This window comes from Danio rerio, chromosome 18 (assembly GCF_052040795.2).
Source record: "Danio rerio strain M-AB ecotype USA chromosome 18, GRCz13ab, whole genome shotgun sequence".
Taxonomy (NCBI): domain Eukaryota; kingdom Metazoa; phylum Chordata; class Actinopteri; order Cypriniformes; family Danionidae; genus Danio; species Danio rerio.
The window spans coordinates 44,828,427-44,841,114 of NC_141038.1; the positions used below are offsets into that span (position 1 = coordinate 44,828,427).

The 12,688-nt window shown below is 37.1% G+C and overlaps 1 protein-coding gene and 1 non-coding gene across 3 annotated transcripts in view; one reads left to right on the top strand and one right to left on the bottom strand.

Moving 5' to 3' along the window:
- The window catches only part of LOC147832914 (uncharacterized), a 32,301-nt gene extending 24,608 nt beyond the window's left edge, over positions 1-7,693 (top strand). For both annotated transcript variants that reach the window (XR_015515242.1, XR_015515241.1), the window contains one exon: positions 6,916-7,693. This is a non-coding gene — a transcript (uncharacterized LOC147832914). The remainder of the gene's footprint in view (positions 1-6,915) is intronic.
- The window catches only part of grk7b (G protein-coupled receptor kinase 7b), an 845,646-nt gene that overhangs the window by 771,346 nt on the left and 61,612 nt on the right, over positions 1-12,688 (bottom strand). The window lies entirely within an intron of this gene.

Sequence of the window (12,688 nt, forward strand, 5' to 3'; positions counted from 1 at the left end):
GCTGGATGGTGTTGTTTTATGCGTTTGGAGGCATTGTGGAAAACCACTAAAATAAAGCATTTACTTCCTCCTCATGTTACAAGCTGACAAAACTCTTTATTTAAAAAGCTGCAACAGGAATTCTTGGCCGCATGCTGGTTGTTGTTGCCAAGGTCACAAAAATGTGATGTATGTTATTACATTTAGGCCTGTTTTATGTAGGGGATCTAAGTTGATCTTGCAGAATAAAGCCTGACAGGCTTATCAGCAGTTTTGTAAGACTAAAGGACTTTGTCAACAATCACCTATAGATAGTACTAGTGATGGGTCGTTCATGAACGATTCGTTCATTTTGAACGAATCTTCAATATAACTCGGGAACCACGAGTCCTCTCAGGGAGTGATTCATTCATCCGGGCGTGCGCACATTTGTGCAGGTAGTATCGTTAATTTCAAGTCTTCATCACATTGGCAGAAGCCAATCAAACGCGTTTAGAGCCGGAAAAAGAATTGATCCGCTCACCTCTCGAGTCCTCTATCGGGTCTAAGTCACTCGTTCATTACGAGCCAATCATATGCGTTTAGAGCCGGAAAAAGTTTTGATCCATTCATCTCTCGAGTCCTCTATCGGGTTTGAGTCATTAATTCCTCACGGGCCAATCATACGCGTTTAGAGCCGGAAAAAGAATTGATCCGTTCATCTCTCAAGTCCTCTATCGGGTCTGAGTCACTCGTTCCTAACGGGCCAATCATACGCGTTTAGAGCCGGAAAAAGAATTGATCCGTTCATCTCTCGAGTCCTCTATCGGGTCTGAGTCACTCGTTCATTACGAGCCAATCATATGCGTTTAGAGCCGGAAAAAGAATTGAACCGTTCATCTCTCGAGTCCTCTATCGGGTCTGAGTCATTAATTCCTCACGGGCCAATCATACGCGTTTAGAGCCGGAAAAAGAATTGAACCGTTCATCTCTCGAGTCCTCTATCGGGTCTGAGTCATTAATTCCTCACGGGCCAATCATACGCGTTTAGAGCCGGAAAAAGAATTGATTCGTTCATCTCTCGAGTCCTCTATCGGGTCTGAGTCATTAATTCCTCACGGGCCAATCATACGCGTTTAGAGCCGGAAAAAGAATTGATTCGTTCATCTCTCGAGTCCTCTATCGGGTCTGAGTCATTCGTTCCTCACGGGCCAATCATACGCGTTTAGAGCCAGAAAAAGTATTGATCCGTTCATCTCTCGAGTCCTCTATCGGGTCTGAGTCACTCGTTTATTATGAGCCAATCATATGCGTTTAGAGCCGGAAAAAGAATTGATTCGTTCATCTCTCGAGTCCTCTATCGGGTCTGAGTCATTCGTTCCTCACGAGCCAATCATACGCGTTTAGAGCCGGAATAAGAATTGATCCGTTCATGTCTCGAGTCCTCTATCGGGTCTAAGTCACTTGTTCCTAACGGGCCAATCATACGCGTTTAGAGCCGGAAAAAGAATTGATCCGTTCATCTCTCGAGTCCTCTATCGGGTCTAAGTCACTTGTTCCTAACGGGCCAATCATACGCGTTTAGAGCCGGAAAAAGAATTGATCCGTTCATCTCTCGAGTCCTCTATCGGGTCTGAGTCACTCGTTCCTAACGGGCCAATCATACGCGTTTAGAGCCGGAAAAAGAATTGATCCGTTCATCTCTCGAGTCCTCTATCGGGTCTGAGTCACTTGTTCATTACGAGCCAATCATACGCGTTTAGAGCCGGAAAAAGAATTGAACCGTTCATCTCTCGAGTCCTCGGGTTTGAGTCATTCTGTCACGTGCTGAACGAACGATCATGGCTCCTATCGGCTTAGACTGTGCATTGATTAAGATTATATGTGACTGTCAGTGTAACATGAATGAACCCCTGACATTTGAAGACATGAAAAGGTGAGCTGAGCAAAGAGACAACAATACGTTTATTGACAGAAGAGCAAAGAGTAAACGTTGAATTATTATTTTCTCCTTCTTATATTCTATTTATGACTTATTTGTTCTGCAATTAACCTTTTGGGCTAGTTGTAGATGTGTTTGGAAGCAATTTGTAACATTTTAATAATATTATGGCAAATTGAACCAAATGAACGAAATCAGGGTTCCCGCGGGTCCTTAAAAAGTCTTAAAATGTCTTAAATTAAAATCTGGGAAATTATGGTCTTAAATTGTCTTAAATTTTACCGTAAAGTGGCTGTAGGTATTAAATTTTCAGCCTGTCTGCTTAATGACGATAGGGAAGCACAGTGGTCCACCGTAAAACATCTAATAGTTGATTAATTCAGTTTTTGAAACAGGAGAGAAATGACAGTCTGTGTGATTTATTAACTTATTACGGTAGGTCGGGCACAGAGCACAGACGCTGACGCCGGTCTGCACCTGCGTGCTGTCATTACGCGGTTGTTGATGTGAGGTTCAAAATGCAAAGATGGGAGAATATAAATTTAACGACGTGGCAAAGAGGCAATGTGTAAATTCTGCAAAAAGACCTTTTCGTTAGGGACCATGGGGCTCAAAGTCATCGAGTATCACATGAAAAGAGGAAAGCAGCAGCTGGAGTTGCAGCAGCTAGTCATAGCGGGTCCAGGTTAATCCCTGCATTGTTTGCAGCTCGACCTAACAATGTTACTAGTTCAAACTAGAGTTGAAGATCTTTGTTGGGTTCGGACTTTATTTAAATCATTTTAGACGGGGTCGTGCCGGGCTTGGGCTTGCGCAGTAAATGAACAGTCATGTGATGCATTTCGATTAGCGCAAGGAAGTAATCAAATTGTTTGTTACAACATTGAAATCCATCCCTGCAAAGGTGAATCAAATGATGACAGAGATGTCAAAAAGAGCAAATTATGCCAGCGGTCAGGCCAGCCACCAGTTTTATTCGAACAGTCATTCCAGCCGCTGGTATATTAAGGTATTTCGGCGGTCGCTCATACACTGCGTATTACGGTAGAGCAGTGTCCAGCGAGCTGACAGGGCATGACGAGGCCACTCGCTGCATTGATGCTGAGATATCTATACTGGAAAATATTATTATTATTGGTAATATTATTATTATTAGTATTAGTAGTGGTAGTAGTATTGTTTTGTAATGTATATTAAATACCAAACATTTAATTAGGCATTTGGTAGTATGCTTTAAGACAACAGTCTAATTATGAATTTCAGTAAAAAAGTGTAATTAAGTCTTAATGAGGTTTAGTTAATTTTATTTAATACAATTAAATGGATTAAATAAAATTCTATTTAAAAAAACATGTCAAAAAAATCTGTGAAAACACATTATTAATGCACTGATTTGAATAGCATTTCAAATTAAGCGCATACATTATATTAATTATTTAGATTAAAAAAATTATAATATTTATTTTAGTTTAATATACAAAAGATACTATATATACACAAACATGCCCAAACCTCCCCAGATTTTAAAGGCACATGCACCAGCTTGTAATGCAGTGTTGCCATGAGAGCTTGTGGGCAAAGAGAGCGCTTTGAATCGGGCCCCTTTTCTCTGTATGTTTTTCTAAGAGCAGGAAACTCATAAAAAGCGCAGGTTTCTAAATTACTGTCACTCAAAGGGCTCCTTTCTTGCGTCCCTCCACCCCTTTCCTTCCCTCTATACCTTACAGTGCTCTACCTTTCCCTTCATTTACTCAAACCAGAGTCTCCCTCGCTCTTTTTCTGTCCTCTGGCCCTGAAGGTAGAAGAGTAAACAGTCAAACCCCGGCCAGAATAAAGCCTCGATTCTTCTCTTGCGTGTTAAAAATGGATACAAAGGCAAATTTGTATGATAATTTCTGGCATATGGTGGCCGGCAAGACACTGTTGTTCCTTGTTCTCCTGCAATAACTTAAAGTAGCAGCTCTGCTAAGTTTTTTTTTCAGTAGCAGTGACAGTAATACAGCTTTTTCAGAAAGTCGTTTCTTTTCTAACTTTCCAAGGAAAACAGTTATTGTCCAGACAGTTCTTGGAAATCAACCTGTTTATAGGACTGAGAGAATTAGATGACTTCCTCCAGCAAAATGTGGTAACACTTTATTCTGATGGCCAAATTTGTACATGTTGGGCTCTGTTTACACCTGGTATTAAGATGTGTTTTAGTAGATTGCATGATTATTAAAGGAAAATACAGTGTTGTTTACATTTGTTTTTTATTTATCTTGTTCTCTTTTGACCACTTTTTTATTATATTGAGGGCATAAGTGTGTTTTTTGGTTCTTTGAAGTAGTCAAAAGCAGACATGTGCAGACAGGTGCCTGTATTTGATCATACTGACAAAATGTTTCTTAAATGGATCATTCGCCATAAAAAATGGCCTCCCTGTCAGTTCTAAACATTTATGATTTTTTTTTTTATGTTGGTGTTGTTGAACACAAAACAAGATATTCTGAAGTATGTTGGAAAAAAAAGCAACCATTTATATGTGCATTTTGAAATATTTCATAAAAAACGCTTAATGGGAACACAAAGATGTACATACATTTTGAAAATGCACTTAAACTTATGGGCACAATAGGATAAAACTTTTAGGGCTCTATTTTATCTTATTACAAAAGCAATAAAGGCATGTCTGAATCCACTCTTGGCATTTTAGGGACAGAAAAATACACTTTGCACCACAGCGCATGGTCTAACAGGGTTGAGCTTGTTTTCTTAATGAGTTATTAGTGTGTTTTGAGCATAACGTGCATTAAACCAATCAGAGTCTCATCTCCCATTCCCTTTAAAAGTCAGTTGAGTCGCACTATGGTGCATTTGCTATTTACATTGCGGACTGTGTAAGTGGAAAAACTGAACACTTCACTAGTGAGAAAACAGTTAAACAGACAATCTGCAGGGTGAGGATAAACATGGGCTTACTCCATTCAACCTGTTTACTTTCTTTTTACTTTTACTCTTTACTTTACTCCTTTTGCGGATAAGGGATCGGAAACTCACTCCACTGAAGACATTCATTAGCCCGCATATTTAATTTCGTTTGTTAAGCACAAAATTTGTTTCAAAACTATTTCTAAATGTGTGTGTCATGGTTATATTTCTCTGGAGAATTAAAAATAATGAATAAATTGTCTATTGAAAAAATCGTGTGTATGAATCTTGAAGTGAACTAAAAACAGTTGTGTGTATGTTTGTGTACAATAGATTTACAAGTGTATATATGTATATATATATATATATATATATATAGCACAAATGTGTGTGTGTGTGTGTGTGTGTGTGTGTGTGTGTGTGTATATATATATATATATATATATATATATATATATATATATATATATATATATATATATATATATATATACATACAGGGCTTGACATTAACTTTTTTAATCATTGGCCACGATGGCTAGTAGTATTCCAACATTACTAGCCACTCGCCATTTTCACTAGCCACAATTTTGTTTCTTAATTTGAATTTTGTGTTATGTCCACATGCCTCCTCATTCATTTCACTTTTTGTGAGTCAAGTATGAGTTTCCTCAATAATCATGAGCAAATGGGTCATGGTTTCATAGTGTTATATTGCAAATGGTTTTTATTTCACATGACTTTTCAGAGCTCAAAATTAAGGATTTACCAAATTTATCTCTGACCACACCAAACAATGATTATTACATAGCCACAAATTTTAGATGTGTCAAAACAAGCAAAATATAGCTGTATACTATACTTTTTATTTAACAAAACATTTCTTAAAGAACAAAGAAAAACAATTGACTTAAAAACAAATAATTATTGTCATGTATCTAAACTATGCACTGTAATTTGTCCTGGCTAAAGGTCTCTTTAGATCACCAGTTTACTACACATGAATAGAGAGTTAATCTCCCATTATTCTCTCAGCAATATTGTAAAAAAAAAAAAGGTAATTAAACCATATTAACAAAAATAAAAGCAAATAAAATCGTAAGCAAATGAAAGCAGGTGACCATGTGTGATAATAAAAAGATGATCACGGGCACATGGTTTACGTTAGACGCATTAATAATCTGTTAAAAGTGAAAGCAACCAGTGCTGCTTAGAAAAAGACACATTTGGAGCTCTTGAAAGCAGCAGGACTGTGGGTGCATGAGCATAACTTTTTGTCTAGTCTATTTGAAAGAGAATTACAATGGTGTTTGCCATGATTACAATTGCGTTTCTAGACACGATTGCTTTACGCAAGGAAATGGGAGCACGTACGCGTTCTAAACAATCGCGCACATCACATCAGATGTTGGCGCAAGTGATCATCCTCTCATTTGGTATTCACTTGCTTCTGCGAACACAATTATTTTTGTCAGTCGTGCTGCTTCTCGATTCTAAGATCACATTTGCATGCATATTGGGTCATCCTTATTGTCGAACCCTGCTTTTAAGAAAACCACAATTTAAAAATTCTTTTCAACCAGCCAAAGTGGCTATGGGATTGTGTGTTTAACCTGCCAAAGCTGAAATCTATTTGGGTGTTAATGTCAAGCCCTGTATACACACACACACACACACACACACACACACACACACACACACATATACACACACACACACACACACACACAGACATAAGGTGTTGTATATATGTAGAATTTTTTTTGAAAATATGTCACTGTAAAGTAATGAACTTCAAAGAGCCAGAATAAGTGAAATTTTAATGAATATTATATGTTTTGTGTATTGCACAACAATATTTTTTAATTATAGCTTTTTAATTTATTTTAATGGCTCCATGAAGGCTCTTTGAGATCCCTAGATTTTTTTGGGGGGGTTTTCTACCAAGAACCAAATGGTTCTTTTAAATTATTAATATATTCTTTACACTAAATCCACATGTAGTCATTTAAAATATGCTTTTGTTAGAAATGGTTTATTTGTTTGTAAGCTTTATTTGTGCGAGTGTATTTTCAACTGTACGACTGAGCTCTTGTGCTTCTGTGCAGGTTTTGAAGCCTCTGCCGTGTCTCCACATGCCTGCGACGCGTGTTTGGAAAAGAAGGACAGCTTTCAGGACTCATTCACTGCTGGGTGCCAGGTGGAGATGTTTATATAAGGCTTCCTGGTGCCAGGCTGACAGCCGTTCCTCTTAACCAGGTACAATCTGGAAACATGACACAGGTTACGAGCCAGAAAAGTTGACAGTATGCTGGGAGTGAGTGTCTTTGGGACACCCCGCAGAGAAAGGCATTGTTGGACTGTTGGGGATCTGGTTTTAATCCCTCTGAAAGCTCTGCGGACGGCAGGCAACAATAGGGGTTCAGTGATATGTAACGGCTATGGAGAAGTGTGTTAGTTTGTTCCAAGTTAAAATGCTTTATATCAACCTAATGTGCTGAGACAATCCATTGGTTGACTATAGGACTTAACCTTAAGCTTCAGGTTGTCGCAGAGGGACTGCTGTAAAAAGTGTGATGTTAGTTTATTTTAATAATAGTGACATTATATACAATCATATACACACATTTAAAGGTGTGCTTTTTATTGCAACCGTTTTAAGTACTGTGTAGTATTAGTTAACTATATTTACGTACTGTATGTTATGGTTGGCATGAGGGTTAGGTTTAATTAATCCTAATGTATTATTATTATTATTATTATTATTATTATTATTATTCATCCATTCATTAATTTTCTTTTCGGCCTAGTCCCTTTATTGATCCGGGGTCGCCACATTTATCTAGCACGTTTTTACTCAGCGGATGCCCTTCCAGCCGCAACCCATCTCTGGGAAACATCCACACACACATTCACACACACTCATACACTACGGACAATTTAGCCTACCCAATTCACCTGTGGACTGTGGGGGTTAAACCGGAGCAACCCACGCAAACGCAGGGAGAACATGCAAACTCCACACAGAAACGCCAACTGACCCAGCCAAGGCTCGAACCAGCGACCCAGCGACCTTCTTGCTGTGAGGCGACACTACTGCGCCACTGCACACTATAATAATAATAATATTAATAATAATAATAATAATAATAATAATTATTATTATTATTATTATTAGTAAGTAATAAGTATCACCTTAAAATAAAGTTTTACTAGTTTTTTTATTGACAATTTTCATTTACGTTTACTATGTTTTTATTATGTTTTTTTTTATTAATGTAGCAATTTATGGCTCAACTGGCTGAAATTATTGTTATTATTTTACTTTCTGTATAAGTGTTATTATTAATTCATTCATTTTTTTTTCGGCTTAGTCCCTTTATTAATCTGTGGTTGCTACAGTGGAATGAACCACCAACTTATCCAGCATATGTTTTACACAGCGGACGCCCTTCTAGCTGAAACCCATCACTGGAAAACACCCATACATTCTCATTCACACACATACACTATGGACAAATCAGGATTTGTGGGTGAGAGCCATCCCCCACAGCTTTTCCCATTTCAAGTTTTCCATAATTTGATTGCGTAATTAAACATGTAGACTCCTTAAAGGGGAAATTTGCCAGAAATGTCCCCACTCCATGACTTTTTTTTGTTACTTTAAGCGAAAATAATTAACCAATTGAAAAATTGCTTTGTTACTGATAAACAACATCACTGATATAGAATTATTAGATGATATGCTGCTGCCAACCCTGTCCCTTTTCTGTCGATTGATGAACAGCATGAGATTCAAACATTTAGAGTAAATTAAAAAATCGGTCAAAAACATGTCCTATAAAACAGTATGTTTGCTGATAGATTATATTAAGCATTTACAGTTGAAGAGATTTGTTCAACACATTTCTAAACATAATAGTTTTAATAACTCATTTCTAATAACTGATTTATTTTATCTTTGCCATGATCACAGTAAATGATACTTCACTAGATATTTTTCAAGACACTTCTATACAGCTTAAAGTAACATTTAAAGGCTTGACTAGGTTATGTAGGCTAATTAAATTAATATTAGTGTAATTAGGCAAATTATTGTATAAAGAGGTTTTGTTCTGTAGACTATTGAAAAAAAATAGCTTAAAGGGGCAAATAATATTGACCTTAAAATGTTTTTTTTAATTAAAACTGCTTTTATTCTAGCTGAAATAAAACAACAATTTTGACTTCAACTGTACATATTGTTCATGTTTTATTGCATTAAAATATTTGTACAATTAATGTAGAATATACAGTACCTAGTTTACAGCAACTTCATAAATTCAATAAAAGTAGAAGAGAAATGCTTCATGAATTTCTCATAAGGGCTAGGATGCAGCAAAAGTCAATGATTATGATGCATTTTTTTACTCAAAAAACCCATAAAAGAGACCATGTGATCAGTCAGAGGGAGACCAGACATGAGGTCAGACATGTTTCACAAGCACCACCAGCACAGGGGATGGTACAGCTTATCTGCACAGATTAGATTACAGAGACGAGCGAGAGAAAACAGCACAGAGGAGTGATAACGGGATGATGGACTAAAATTATACGAGCTAATGGAGGAGGATCAGAATGAGGCCTGTGATGCTATTTTATTTCGAGGAAACACTTACAGTTGAAGTCAGAATTATTAGCCCTCCTGTATATTTTTATCCTCAATTTCTGTTTAAAGGAGAGCAGATTTTTTTTTTAGTTTAGTATAATAATTATATATATATATATATATATATATATATATATATATATATATATATATATATATATATATATATATAATAATTAATCATTTCTAATAACTGACTTCTTTTTTCTTTGCCATGATGACAGTACCGAATATTTTACTAGATATTTTTCAAAATACTAGTATTCAGCTTTAAATGCAATTGAAAGTCTTAATCTAATTAGGTTAATTAGGCAATCTATAATTATAGTTTGATGTGTAGGCTATAAAAACATTTTTTAAATTTTGACCTCAAAATGGTTTTAAATTAAAAACTGCTTTTATTCTAGCCAAAATAAAAACAAACAATACTTTCTTCAGTAGAAAAAAATAGGCTCTGGTAAACATCGTTTGGGAAATATTTGAAACAGAAAAAAGTTCACATGAATGCTAATCATTTTGACTTTAACCATATAAAATTGTTATTATATTATAATGTTAATCAAATGAAGTGTTATATATGCAGTAAACACTGAATCTTACTTATTTTAGACTATTTTTTAATTTTGAAAAGTTTAACAAACAGGCGACAACATTGTCAAAACAATCCATGTTCGCATATATGTCTACTAACACTATATTATAATTGCCACACTAGTAGTTGGAAAAATATAGTGAACGAAACAACTTGGGCTCATTGGAAATCTCAGCTTACATGTTTGCAAAATGTAAAATTACATTGCTCCGCATGTTTCGGTGCAGGTTGCAGATGACAAATCCACTAGAGGGTGCTGTCTACAGTTTTGCGAATCTGCAAAACATTACTTAGGGTATATTTTTGTTGTATGTTTTAGAAAACATCCTTGTATACGTCGGTGAGAAGGTCAGACTATGAAAAGTTTGCACCATACTGCCTCGTGGCCTTAAAGGTCCCATGATAATGTTAAAATAATGTTGTATACATGTTAGTATCAGTATTGTTCATTTGTAATATATCTATTCACCTTATTCCTCAAGTATGAGCGGCAAACACTGAATAAAAATGCACATTTTAAAATACTTCACGGGACTTTGAGGCCTCGTTTACACTAATAAGTTTTAGCTTTAAAGCGCATAGTTTGAAAGCGCAAATTTTGCTACGGTTAAGCCGTCCGTCCACACCACACTGGAGTTTTCGAGCATCGAAAATGGAGCGTTCTGCAAATGCTGTAGAGGCCATTTTCATTTTAAAACACTGCTGCTCTGTGTCAGTGTGGGTGGGAGAAAACGGAGACATCTGACAACGGAGGCGCAGCTGCAGATTAGGGCTGTTTACTCAATATTAAGTAGCCTACAGAAAGTCCAGTCTTGCATCCTCTCCTTGTAAGTTCGTACTTTGCAAGTTTGATATGAAAAACAAACTCCAGAGGACACATCGGGTAGATCTTCAAAGCCATCATTGTACTTTATAACAGCTCTCATCTGGGTAGATATGCTGCAGCACATGCCAGAGAGTGTGTGTGTGGTCACGTGATGTGCGTTTTCAGTGGTGTGGTGTAGACGGATAGTTGTTCAGAAACGCTAGTGTGGACGCGGATCGTTTTCATTCTTAAACGCCATTTTAAAACGAAAACATACTACTGTAAACGGGGCCTTAATTTAACCTAGAATCTGCGGTCAAACTTATGTTGAAGTATATTTTTGCGGTTTCACAAAAATGTAGGCGGATGTATGTATTTCCAATGAATTTCCAATGTATTTCCAACCAGTCTTGATCAAACAACTTTCCACTAAATTGATCAGATTGTTTATTTACTTATTAAATTAAATGCACGAAAGAAGAAACGACGAGGAATATCTGTAGTATCTAGGATGAATTGGCATATTGTGGTTACCACGGTCATGTTTTTTTGAAGATATATAGTGTTCTAATAATAAGTAAACACATATAAATCTAATAGCCTCCATCATTTTGTCCTGATGCTGTACTAGTAAATCCAATAAATGAATCCATCCAACTTCCAAATGCTTTCCAATGCAACTTAGCAGGCTATACAGCAAACTAACTTTAAAGGGGGCTTATTATGCCCTTTTTGAAGTCCCTAAAGTGTGTATGTGAAGGTTCAGCTCAAAATAACCCACAAATAATTTTTAATAACTCTTTAAAGCTGCCCCTTTTTAGGCTTTAATCCAAATTGTGCCGTTTTGGTGACTGCCGCTTTAAATTCAAAGGAGATTGTGCTCTCAGCCCTCTCTTTAAAAGGGGGTGGAGCTACAAACAGTTATGTGTCACCATAGGCAGATTCAAAACTCAAATGGCGGACAGCTGCTTCTCACTCAGGGCTGTTTATGCTAATGAGAAAGAGATCATCGCTAATGGGCGAGGCTTTCCCCCACTGATGACATGTAGAAACGGAGAGTTAGAAAAAATAATCAATTCTTACTATTAGAAGGCAGTTGTAATCACACAACAACTGTGTTTAAACCCCTTATAAAGTGATTTCTGCATAATAGGCCCCCTTTAAGTTTGGACAGAACTGTCAACTTGACATCCCAAGACGTAATGTGACACAACCCACCTCCCCGAAGGACCAAGCGACAGCCCAATCATTGAGCAATTCATACCTTTACATCCCAGTGAAACTCCCTGTCAGAAATAATGGTGTCCAACGAAAATAAACAGCATAAATAAAGCATGAATGAAAGGTTGGCTCACAACACTAATTGACATCTTGTGTGCTTTATCGTGAGCGCGGACACCTCAGACCGGCTCCATAATACCCCAGTTCATTACGTGAGGTGTGAGAACACAAAGCAGGCATTCACTGCAGGCCAACAGACACAGACTCGCAGGAGTTCGGAGGGGGGGATATGAAACACAGGAGCCGTCGGCTGTTTCTCTTGTAATTGTCCCAAAGGCTGCTGCAAGTTTTCACCCCATCACAGACCCCCTCTCTGTCCCTCTGCACAACCGCCCTGCCAAACCATTGGAAAAAGAAACCCGCGTCTCTAAAGACTAGCCACTGTGGGCAGGAGAGCTAGGCATTTAGTGCTGACATCAATTGCAGGCTTTTGTGCATTGTTACGAAAGACAATGAAGGGGATATTTATCAAAATTCTAATCGGAGAGGGGAAAAAACCCGACTTAACAAGATATCCTTCGCAATGAAAGTAAATACTTTGTTATGACAAGCAAA